The sequence below is a fragment of the Seriola lalandi genome, unplaced genomic scaffold (assembly GCF_002814215.2).
Source record: "Seriola lalandi dorsalis isolate HSWRI2012SDOR001 ecotype SW California unplaced genomic scaffold, Sedor1 jcf7180002054585, whole genome shotgun sequence".
Lineage (NCBI taxonomy): Eukaryota > Metazoa > Chordata > Actinopteri > Carangiformes > Carangidae > Seriola > Seriola lalandi.
This window is the reverse complement of record NW_019525138.1, coordinates 294,034-307,143: the sequence shown is the minus strand read 5'-3', so window position 1 is coordinate 307,143 and position 13,110 is coordinate 294,034.

Below are 13,110 nucleotides of genomic sequence, written 5' to 3'. Positions count from 1 at the left end.
ACTTTTCAAAATGTTTTCCCTCATATTTAATATTTGTTTTGTTTTCGAATATTATTTTTGAGCTGTTTCACCATAAATTACAATAAATTTTTTTTTTAATTTTTCCTAGCTGTGACCCGCCATTTTCTTTGTGCGTGGCATTGTGGGAGAATAGTGTGAAAATGATGTGCTGACAACAAGTGGCAGCAAGTCTGCATAGCTCGTAGAACTCCTGGCTTTAAAGTATACCAGATGTAGCGTACATACCTGGCCTGGCATCAGTCACAAGCCATTAAGGAAGTTCATTATAAGGACATGCAGAGTTTACGGACAAAGGACCCCTCTTCAACAAACAGACCATGCTTTTAGCATGTCCGAATGACACAGAACCAGACCAAAGGTCAAAGGGTCAGCTCCAGAGGATTAACCAATGGACACCAGGCAACTGGAGAATATAGAAAAAAAATCTCCAGTTTGTAACAATAAAACTCTGTCTAATGATATTTGATTGTTTCTTATATAGGACAAGTAACAACAAAAGGACTGATTAACACTAAGGTGTGAATCCTGGCCTCTCTGTGCCATGCATGAACACATGCACACACACACACACACACACACACACACACCAACCTCCCTTCCTCTGTCTCTCTAGATAAGAGTCATAAACTACAACCCACATTCCAATCCTGGGTAGTGACCAGCTGAACTCTCTTCTCAGACACAGATCAAAGGAAGAATGTAAAATTAAATATATGCTGTTCTGTAACTCATGAGATGTTCCTATGCAATAGTTTTATCCCAAACTTCTATCCCAGAATGTTTGAAATGTAACATGTAGATTTTAGACAATGTCCTTCATGTGACCATACTGTCAGCATCCTTCACACAAGGTAACACACACTACATGACATCCAGAATGTGCATATTATTATTATTACAGTCAAAGAACTGCTGTGCAATCCACATTTATAAACTATTAGCTTTAGGAAATGTTTATATTGTTGTCTGATCAATTAACCACTTGCATCATGATTAATTCCAAGTTTGAAGGATGTAATATGAAATCAACACTCCTATTACTCCTATCTGCCATTATTAGAGCAAGTAGTTCTATATGCTATTTCATTTAATGTTTTGTGGTCATGGTGGAAGAAGGATGTGTGAGTTTATAAGTAAACTCTAGATTTAAATTATTCGAAAGTTCAGTGGAAAATTACTCTATTCTCCAAGTGGAAACACAGGAGAAGATTGGTGATGCGACTGAAACATGCGCCAGCCCCCAGGGGATAAAACAGTCGTGAACAATTCACACATTGGTCAGAAGTCAGAGGAAAGAAGCCCAGATGCTAAGAAGGAAGAAGATGCGAGAAACGAAGCTAAAAGCTAGAGGTTGAAAAGCTGAAAACGATGCAGAAACTAGAAGCTGAGATCTTTGCTCAAAGCTCAGAGTCCCGGCTCAAAGCCCGGCTCAAAGCCCGGCTCTGTAGCCATGGAAACTCTTAGCTCTAAGCTGCTCGCCACAAACTCATGGCTCTTAGTCATTTTGGCACTTTCCGCGTCTTTTATTTTTCTTTGCCACAAGCTCCAAGTAACATAATTTTGTCTACATGCGCAATCTTTTATTTTTATAAGCCAAGTCAAGACCAACTGAACCAAAGCAACAGAAGTGCCTCAGAGTAATTTTGTAACTTTTAATCATCATCAAGTTTTCCTTTTTGAAGATTTTGACAACTTTAGAGTCATCTGGTCAACGCCAGTCTCCTCTAAAGTTATCCAGCCAAAGTGAAGAGCATTAGAGTTTATTTCGCAGCAACCCGCAAGAGACACCAGCAGATAACATCTGCACGACCTCCTGCAGAGAAGCCGAGCATGCGTGGTTGTCCCAGCATTTACCTGTCTTTTGTTTATTTTGGCTGGGGTCTCCAGTCCTTTTTGTTTTCTTTGGTTTAGGTTGATAAACTATGATCCAAGACCTAATTACGCCCACCATTTTGGCTCACGTGGTCTAACACGCTCAGACCCGTCCACCATCTTGAATCCTGCGGGACGCGATCTACCCCGATCACGTCCGCCATCTCACACACACACACACAAATACACACACTTGATTGTATAGCTGTTATTCGTTACATTTGTAGTTAGTTAAGAGATGGTAGCATAGTGTGATAGATCAAGACTGTGGTTAACATTGTTAATTGTTGTGGAGATTTTTAATAAACACTACTGTAGTTTAAAGAGAAGCTTTTCTGGTCATTATTGTTTATGTTTATTGTGATCCATGACTGATTGAGAAGGTCTGAGCTTGAACTTAATCCTTCATTAGATACTTGCGGTCCCTGAACCCATTCTCATACTTGGATGAGCCTGGTAGTTACATGAGGATTATGTTCTTTGATTTCTCAAGTGCATATAACACCATCCAACCCCCATTCTTAAAGACAAGCTGGAAGGGATGGGGGTGGATATCTGCTTTACGTTTTTGTCTATTTAGACGACATTGATTGATTTTTTCGAGTTCTCTGGAGGAACATGTGTCACATGTATGAGATGTTCTCAAAAGACTGTTGGAAAATAAGCTATATGTTAAAGCAGAGAAATGTGAATTCCACATACCATCTGTGAGTTTCCTAGGGTTTATAGTGGAAAAGGGGCAGCTGTGGGCTGACCCCTCTAAGGTGAAGGCGGTGAAGGACTGGCCGGTGCCCACCACCTGTAGGCAGCTGCAGCGCTTCTTGGGGTTTGCCAATTTTTACGAACTCCGGGAAGCCCTAACCGGTGGAGAAAATTGTCAACCCGAGCACCGTCCGGCTCCGCCTCCCTGCCTCCCTGAATGTCCACCCAGTGTTTCAAGTCTCCCTCCTCAAACCGGTCACAGAGAGCCCCCTTCAGCCTCCTGCACCACCACTGCCTGCCCCAGACCTCATCGACGGCCATCCGGCCTACACAGTAGACTGGATTTTGGACGTGCGCAGACGGGGTAGGGTTCACCAGTATCTCGTACACTGGGAGGGGTACAGTCCCAAGGAGCGCTCATGGATAGGGCGCTCCCTCATCCTTGACCCACAACTGCTGCGGGATTTTTATAACAGGTTCCCGGGTAAGCCAGGTAGGATGCCAGGTGGCATCCCTTGAGGGGGAGGTACTGTTGTGGTCTGGTTTTTTCTGTGTTGGTTAGTTTTTGCTCCTGATTGACTTCTCTCTCCCCTTCCTGCAGTGTGAGTGCCAAGAGGCAGTGGACTAATCTAATTATTATTGTTCATTTGTTATTCACTGTTTTTATTATTATTATCATTATTATTATTATTATCATCATCAAAAATGAGCTAATAGACACATGAGTTTCCCCTAGGGGATAAATAAAGTATGTATCTATCCATCTATCTATCTATTAGCAGCATGCTCAAAGATCCATCACATTTATGCTGCATACTGTCTGCTTTGAGTAAACTTTATTAAGTCCCTTTACTAAGGTAGATGACGGTCCAGATGGGTCAACACAATAACAACAGAACAACAACACAACACAAATGCAAAAGCCACAACACAAAACCAAAAGCTATAACACCAATTGAACTGCAATGGAAGTAAGAAGCATTTTTAGTATTACCATAACAATAAATATGAAAATGAAAAAAGTATGACAAAAGTACATAAATATGAAAATACACTGAAAAACATTGATCATTTGAGGCAATCACAAAGCGACATTAATTAGTTAGGTAGCAACAACTTTTCACTTACTTGTCAAATTGCTTTACAATCACAGTGACTCCATAGCTGAGTGGTTAAGGTACATACATTCTCAACAGCAAGGCTCTGGTTTGATTCCTGTCCATCCGTCAGACTGCACGTCATTCCCCTTCTCTTTGTCCCTGCATTTTCTGTCTCTCACACTGTCCTTTCAAATAAAGGCATACAATGCTCAAATCCCCTCTTGTTTCCCCTGTTGTGCAAGCATGCAGCATTATGTCATTGTTCATGCTTGAGAACATTTAATGTGTATTCATTGTGCCGAAAGTAAGGTTGTTTTTTTTTGTGATGTTGTATAGTGCTGTATAGGGTGGATGGTTTGCCGCCACATGTGAGCTTGCTGAGAACAGTGTAATCAGTATATTAAGACATTGTCATATACTGAAACATTTCATTTGATATTAATGAACCAAATATTTCATGTTCTATTGGGACTGACTGTATGTGTTTTGTTTCTTTCATTTTGTGGTAACAGAAGATCTACTGCTACAATTGTTCATGCATTCAGATGCTGGGTTTATACACTGAGTTTATGCATTCGGTTTACTGAGTATGTATTAGGGTTTATGTACTTATACTGAACTAAGTTTATGTATTCAGCTAAGCTTAGGGTCTGAGGTTATGCACTGGGCTAAGTTTGTTGACGTAGGCACCTTAAATTAACCTAGAAGTCTAGTCACTCTATTATATGGGTGGATGTACTTGAGCTAAATATTTTAGTAACCAAGATTTGTGAAATCTTTTGGATGTTTGAAAAGTGAGCTGCAGGTCAAAGTGAGACTTGGTGCATGAAGTTAGAGCGTTGATTGTAAAAAAGAAAGTATGTATAAGTATAAACTCTTTCACATCTTCAATTCGTTTCCTAACAAATTAAAGAAGCAGTTTCCCACCCTTACCTCTCCCAAAATCAACGATCATCTCTTCAGGATATCCAATGTTAAGCTGAAGGTTACGATCACTACACCAACTCATAAGACTGGAAACCTCCCTTATATATGCTGAATTATCTGATTTGATCACTTTTGTGTACAAGGAGTAAAGAAAGGCCGCATCCCTGTGCAGGCCCAATATTAAATTGCTAGTTTGTATGATTTGATGTGGGGTCAGTGTTTTACCAGCAGTATTCAGATTCAGATCAGCATGCTCCCAGTTTAGAAAAGCAGCCCATAGCCCCAGCACAGAAGCTGAGCGATGTGCTGCTGTGGATGGAGCTATCCACAAAAACAAGTTTTAGCCACTTTAAATTCATGCCCAGAGAAAAAAACAATATGACTTGAAGTGTATGCTTTATTGTGAATATTTTCACGGCTTTATCTTGCTGTCAAAAAGCCCTCTTCTTTGGAACTATAGTTCATGAACCGTTGAACTACCGAATCACTACGCTCAAGCGCATAATTACAGCATGCACTGTATTACTCCACGGATCAGTTGTTTGAGTTAAACAGAGCTAGGTGAAGGGAGGAAGGAAGCCCTTTTGGCCTATCTATTGCTTCAGAAGACCCCCGAGCCAACAAAGCCCAAAAGGCCTCCACTTTCAGCCTGACGTGCTCCCTCATCACTGGTGTCCACGTGCAGGTTCTCAGGTTACCGCCACAACAGGTACCTATGACTTTACGACCCACGATTTTGAGCAGCCCCCTCCACAATGGAGGCAATGAACGTGGCCCATTCAGATTTCATGTCCCCAACCTCCTGTGGGATGCATAAAAAGTTCTTCCTGAGATGTGAGTTGAAGAACACTCTGACAGAGGGCTCAGCCAGATGTTCACCCTCATTACATGTTTGAGTTTAGCAAGTCTGTCCTCTCCTGCTATTTGATATAACTCACTACACAATCTACACTACATCACTACATGATGGTGATCACCAAGACATACAACTGCAAATCTGATGAAACAACCACAAACTTGACCACTGATCTTAGGCCTAGGATGCTCTGGTACCTGGTACACTTATGAACCACCCTATGCTCGTACATGGTGGTTGTTATGGTCAATCCATTAGGAGCAGTCCACTTACAGCACCACTCAGGTTCAGATCAGGTATACCATTCCTCCCAATCATTCCCACCAGGTTTCTCCATCTTTGCCCACTTGAAAATTGAAGTTCCCTAAAAGGATTAGAGGTCCTCCTAGGTGGTATGCTTTCCTGACCCCTACTGAACTGTTTATTGGTGCATAAGCACAGATAACAAATCAGAATCTTCCACCCAGGAACTTGCAGTTGCATCTAGGTGATCCTCTTGTTCTCTGGGGAGAGCTCCAACACAGCAGTGCTCAGCCTGGGGCTCATGACTATGCTCACACAGATGGGAGGTTGGATCCACAGTTAGGTGTGGAGGTGAGTACAACTCTATCTAGTTGATACTGTTCCACTGCGCCAATTTTGGCTCTTTCCATGCCAGAGAGGTGACATTCCATATCCTTAGGACCAGTCCATAATGCCAGGGATCAGCACACCTAGGTCCCTGCTCTTGCCTGCCACCCGGCTTACATTGCACAGAAGCCACAGAAGCCACCAGATCCAAGCAAGGTGACATCCCTTTGAACAGTGTAATTGTATAATTCACTCTTAATTTGGCCCCTCCCCAGGAGGGGTGTTAGTATTCTGCTTAAATATTTCAATCCAGGGGTGTCATGTAGCGTAGTGGTCTAAGCAGGCGCCCCATGTGTAGAGGCTACAGTCCTCGCTGCAGTCGGCCCCGGTTCGAGTCCCGCATCGGACGGCCTTTACTGCATGTCATTCCCCCTCTCTGCCTCCCCATTTCCTGTCTCTACTGTCCTGTCAAATAAAGGCATAAAAAGCCCCAAAAAATATATATATATTTCAATCCACAAGGAATCCATCTAAAAATAAAATGAGTGACCACAGAAAAAATGCATGAGCTGTGCACTTAATTAACTTTTAAACATTTTGTGGTGATATGCAAAGCATGTTCACAGGGGAGGCACAGCAGCAAAGAGACTGGATATTTGTCATGCAAATTTGCAATAATTATAAGAATATATGTTTTGTTAAACTAAATTAGCCTTAAGAGGTTGAATCTTTAACTATGTATGCACAACATGTCATGTAGGCAGGTGCAGTCAGTAGGCCAGGACAACAGGAAGACAGCCAGGTCTGCAGGCTTCTGTAGGGCTTCAAAATAGGTCATGTTCACATCAGGGACATCTGCATAATTTTTCTGACTTCTCTGCTGCTGAATAGATTCAGGCCAGTGGCCTGTGGCTGTGGAGGAGAGCACTCTGTGGGGGATGGGATGGATGGAGGAGACCTCTACATGACGCATTATCATGGTCAGAAATGCTGAGACACAAACACAGGAGCTGGCTGAACACTTTTCATCTCAACTGATTTCTGGACAAAATCCTTTACACTCAGCTTGTTGGCCTTGGACAGTAAAAATTAAGTGTTCATTCTCCTCAAATGATTAGTCACAGACTGTTTTGGATTGGGTGAATATGACTGAGAAAGAAAAACACAGCTATTGTGCTAGAACAAATCATGGATTCACAACTGTTAAGACTGTACATGTAATTGTTGTGTGCTGTGACTCTAGCTTGTTTTTCTGTTTCCCCTTTCTGTCTGTCTGTGTGTGGCGTGGGTGTGGCTCACTCCCTCTCCCTGGCTCCTGCTTCACCACCTTACCTGCCTCCAATCAACGCATCAAGCTCAACAGTATAAGAAGCCTGGCACTCCCGGCACTCCCGGCACTCCCGGCACTCTCTCCACTCGTCGCCAGATTGTTCAGCCTATCTCAGTGGTAACAGCTCTCTCGGCTGCTCTAACCTTTGTACTGAAGTGTATTCAAGTGTTTTCCTTGTGCCAGCCAACATTAATTTGTATCTCCGTGTCTCCAGGAACCCCTCCAGCCCTCAGCTTCTGTCCACCTGCTCCCCCATGCCACATCTGCTCTGAACCCAGGCCGCCTGCCCTGCTCTGCTTCAGCTACAGTCCAGGTTACTGAACAGCCACCCAACCTCTACACCTATAAATCCACGAGTTCTTGCTACCCACCGGTCTTGTTTTCTGCTTTTGGGTCCAACAGAAAACCGAACCGTAACAGAATAATCTGGCCAGTATGGACACAGCAGACATCAACCTCCGCCAGGCTCTTGCTAACCAGGGTGCTCTTGTGGACCAGCATGAACAAGCGCTCCAAGGAATTGTGCAAACACTGCATACATTTAATATCAATCTTTCCAAGTACACCATTACCACTCGCCTCAGTGACGCATTGCCTGCAGCTCAAGCTGCTGCTTTTCTGACTCCTCCACCCAATGTTCCTCCAACTGTTCCTGTTCAGCTTCCCCATGAGCCATATGTTCCAATGCCAGAGCGCTATGCAGGAGATTTGGGGTCCTGTCATTGCTTTCTCTTCCATTGTTCGTTAGTGTTTGAGTAGCAACCTACAACATACACCACACATAAGTCACGTGTTGCCTACATGATTCAGTTATTAACTGGCAGTGCCTCCCAGTGGACTTCAGCTTTATGGGAAAATGATTCTCCAGTCTGTGATTCTTATGATAGCTTTGTGTCAGAAATGAAAAAAGTTTTTGATCATCCTGTTTGGGGCAAAGAAGCTGCTAAATGGCTCCTTACTCTGCGTCAGGGCTCACAGTCAGTGGCAGAATATGCTGTCCAGTTCAGAATTCAGTCAGCTGAGTGTAGGTGGAATGATGAATCCCTGCAGGGAGTTTTTCTAAACAGCTTAAATAGCAGTTCATATTAAGTGAAGTACAATTCTTTGAAAAATGAGATGCCAAAATGTTAAACTGGAGGAGCTGAAGTCAATTAGCTGCAAAGGCTGAAAACTGAAACATGTTGTCAAAACAGTTGAAAGCCAAATTATTTACTGCCAAAGGTGGAAGTAGGAATAAAATGCCTTAAAAATGTGAAGAAGTAATGATGATGAAAGATGAACTGCATCCTAAACAGTAGAGACTTTAATTGAAGATATCAATAAGCTAAATAATTGCATAATAGCTGGAAGTGTTATGAACAGTTTAAAGTTCGGACAAAGTCTGTAGCTGAAAGTATGCTCAAGTTGTTGAATTTCAAAGACGTTGAAGTTTTGAAGCATTTGAACATCGTCTAATTTTTCTGCAAAATTGCAGAAAAAGCTTATTATTTCAAAAATTATGAATATTATCAAAAAGTTGAAAAACAGCATACATCTCCTGAAGAAGCTGAACGTTTTGATAGTTGAACAGTTTATGTAGCACAAAATATGCAGGAGTAGTTAACAACCGAAGGACAGTAAAAGAAGGATGTACAACACCAGTTGAGCTGATTAAATTCAATATGTCTGCTGCTGTATTTACTGTTGTTCTGTCCAGGCTGAAATGTTATCTCACTCTATGAATACACCTTTCTGTGTGTGTGTGTGTGTGTGTGTGTGTGTGTGTGTGTGTGTGTGTGTGTGTGTGTCTGTATGTATGTATATGTCTAATTGCCTGTCTGTCTGTCCACCTGTCTTTCTCTGTCTGCCTGTTTGTTTCAGTCAGTTAGAATGACAAACTGAAAGTAACTGCTGAATTTCCTGAAGCATAATAATAATAATAACATAATAATAAATTGCTATGTTTTGTGCATCCTCCTGAAACACTACATTTGGCAAAGGATTCATAAACTGGCAAAAGGTAGCGGCAAATAGGCCAGGAGTATGTGCTGCCTTATTTGTATACACTTTTTTTCCTTTATCAAACCCCTATGAAATAGCTGCTGCTTTGCGGACCAAAATCTGAACTTCACCGTGAACTTTGAGCACAGCACAAAAAAAAAAATCTGCTCTGCGACACCGTCATCAAACTGTTGTTTTAGTGTTTTACTGAATGAAGTAATGATAAAACTAACCAGACTAGCAGCATCTACCAGATCAAGGTTAGACAATTAGCTTAGTTAGCGACCTCAGCAACATGTCGTTACTGTCTCTCCTGTCCTGGGTAAAGTCAGCAAAAAAAAAAAACAGCTGCTTCATAACTTTATAATGCTCAAAAGCATTGTGATAATTCACATATTTTAATGTTAACTTAAACTACCCGGCTAATGTTCAGGTAAATCTGTGCTTTTACCAGTTAAAAACTCTTTTTTTGATTTTACCACATGCTGCTTTTAAATTAAATCAGCTCAGTTCGCTGAAATAAATCTTAATTTAATGTAGGCAAAACTTACCTTTTCATTAACATCAGCCTCAATGCCATTTAAACGCGCAGCTCGCCAAAGTCGAGTGCTTCTCCCCCGTGGCCTCCCCCTAGTGTTGAGTCAAGGAGCGCTTGTTTTGTATATAGAGTATGTCCTGTAAGAGTGGTCATGCTGTGATGCCTAAGACTCCCATGTCCGCCCGCCAAGCATGTCACTATAAATGTATCCAGGCAACCCAAACCCTCCGCTTCATACAAATATGACAATTTATTCACAAATACAGACTATTATCCATTTTTATTCATTGATATAGGTTAACAAGATACCCCTTAACTCAGTTAAATTATTATTATCATTATCATTATCATTATCATTATCATTATTATTATTATTATTATTATTAATAAGATGATTAATCACTGGCTTGTCTTGTCTTAGACTATTATAGCAGCTAATCAGTGTAGTTACCATTAGCATGGCTAAATTTTTTTGTTTAACGTTAGCATCTCCCTCGTTTACAGACAGAATAAATGGATAAGAAATGTATTATTGACAACTATTCAAAGGTTTTGGTTATTAAAAGGTTTAGTCAATGCTGACACTAATTAGCCTGTGTTTGCATTTAATTAATTAATTCACCTTAAAATTATCTTATTGTTAGCAGCTAATCATCAGAGCTAGCTTCTATGGAAATCGGCTGCTTAGACATATGCATTTTAGCTGAGTATATGTTCTCAAGTTGAAAAGTGTGTGTTGAGACTGTACCACCCTCTGCCACCATAGACCAGTACTGAGTTACCTCCCCTAAGCACACCTAAGCACAAACTGCTGGTTTAGGTGCATGGTTGGATGAAGCATGAAAATATCACAGGGCATTAGTTGGACCTTCTTTTCACTCAGTCTGAGGTTATTTCATGGGGTCCAGGATTTTGGACCCTATGCTATAACTGTGCTATCAGGCTACGGGCCCCACCATGTGCTAAAAACACACACAACACACACACGACCCTGAGACACACACGTAGACAGGTGTCAACCATAGACAGGTTGACAGTTACACAGAGAGAGATAGGCAGGTATATACACTGTAGAGATTTCACTTTGTGAATGCTGGGTCATCTAAATAGCTTCTGCACTGGCACACAAGTCAAAAAATGAGGACCAATGAAGAGCCTTTCAACAGTTTATTTCCTTCAGGCAGACAGTTGACTGTTACAGATGATTTGATGGCTTGAAGACAAATGGAAATATAATCAGTAATCAGTGGTACTAAATCTAATCAAGGCACTTTACTTATGAAACAATGGAATAGTAATAATTATAACAAATGTCAGTAGTCTACTTAATCAAACAAAGACGCAGCAGTAACAACTATAACAAAAATCATAAACTTACTCAGATAATGCATCTGAAGCACAGTCGACTTCAAGAAACACAACTACAAGCAACATAACAGGTTACCTTCCCAATGAGCCACAGTCCTCTAGGCAACTGTGGGTCCATCACCATAACTACCTCTGACTCTGTTAAACCTGTGGCGTCTTTTTGCCATTTCTGGCGGCCTTGAAGGCTGGCTAAGTAGTCTTTGCTGAATCGTGTCCAGAAGTGGTCTGCTAAGATTTGGCTGTGTCTCCAACGTCTTCGATCTAAGATCTGAATCTGCATATACTGCCTGAGGAAGGGAAGCATCCCACCACCCCATGAGGAGCAAGTTTGGGGTCACAGGGTCAGGAACAGTCAGATTTGATGACACATATCCGAGGGGTTTTGAGTTGAGAATGCCTTCAACTTCTACCAGAACAGTGTTAAGCACCTCCTCCGTCAACAATTGTGCTCCCAGTGTTACTCACAGTGCTGTTTTAATAGAGCTCACCTCCCTCTCCTACATTCCTTCAAAGTGTGTTGCGTTTGGAGGGTTAAACCTGAACTGAATTTTCCTTTTTCCTAACAGCTCCTTTAGTGCTGAATTCAGAGCTGCAAACTCATCACTGAGTTCCTTAGCTCCTCCTTTAAAGTTTGTCCCACAGTCTGATAGGAGATTGAGTGGCTGACCTCTGTGTGCTAAGAAATAGCGCAAGGCCATAAGGAAACTGTCGGTGTCCAGGCTTATCAGGGTTTCTATGTGCAGACAGTGAGTTGTGAGGCATTTGAACAGAAGTCCCCATCTTTTGTCAGTCTTATGACCCACCTTTATTTGTAGTGGGCCAAAACAATCCATCCCCGTAGACCAAAATGGCGGCTGAGTTAAACGAACTCTGCAAGGGGGCAAGTCAGCCATTTTGGGAATCATGGGTTTACCTCTCCACTTTATACATTCTGTACAGGTCCACTGTTGATACTTAACGGCTTGCCGGCCACGGAGAATCCAGAAAGCACGTCTAATCTCCCTCTCAGGGCCAGGGTGAAGGAGGTGTGAATCATAGGCCTTTATTAACAGACTGGTTACCATATGCTTGGGATCAAGGACAATAGGATGTATCATGCCTGGTTCAAGCTCCTCTGACCAGCGGAGTCTGCCTCCTACTCTCTCCGTAGCTTGTACTCAAACTCTGGGCAAAGGGAAAGGAGGCGACTATGGGCAGGAAGTTTTTTGCCATCCTCAAGGGCCTGAAACTCATCTGGGAAACTTTCTCATTGTGCTCGTGAAAGGAATAATGCTTCAGCCTCAGCTCGGGTTAATGATGGAGTTCCAGCTCAGGTTAATGATGGAGTTCCAGTGGGCTTTGGCAGTATTCTGCAGGCTTTGGTTGGTTGCCTCCACAAGATCTTGCCAGGTGCTAAACTGAGTAGGATCTGCCTCTCATATGCATCACAAAAAACATGCAGTTCTCTTTGTGTTACAGGACAAGGGGTATTGAACTCGTACCATCTTGGGTACTGAATGTTTAGGAAAGGGAGCTCATTTTCCCATTTCAACCATGCTTGCTGAAGTTTGCCTGGGGGTATGGAGTCATCCCATTCTCTCCTCCTGTTGGAGGAGGATTTTGGCTCTGGTGGTGAAAGGTATACTATACCCGATTGGGTCATACTGAGTGGCAAGTACTTTGTAAACATTTCTCATGGTTAAATCATTATACACTACTGCCTTGTAGTCTAGTGTGTCTGATGAAAAGTGCCAACTTAATCTAAGAGTGCCTTCTGTTGGATCAGCCAACATTCTGTACTATCGGCCTGGGCCACTGGGGGTAAGTATTCCTCAACCAACTGAATGTTACTGGCCCACTGCCTGAT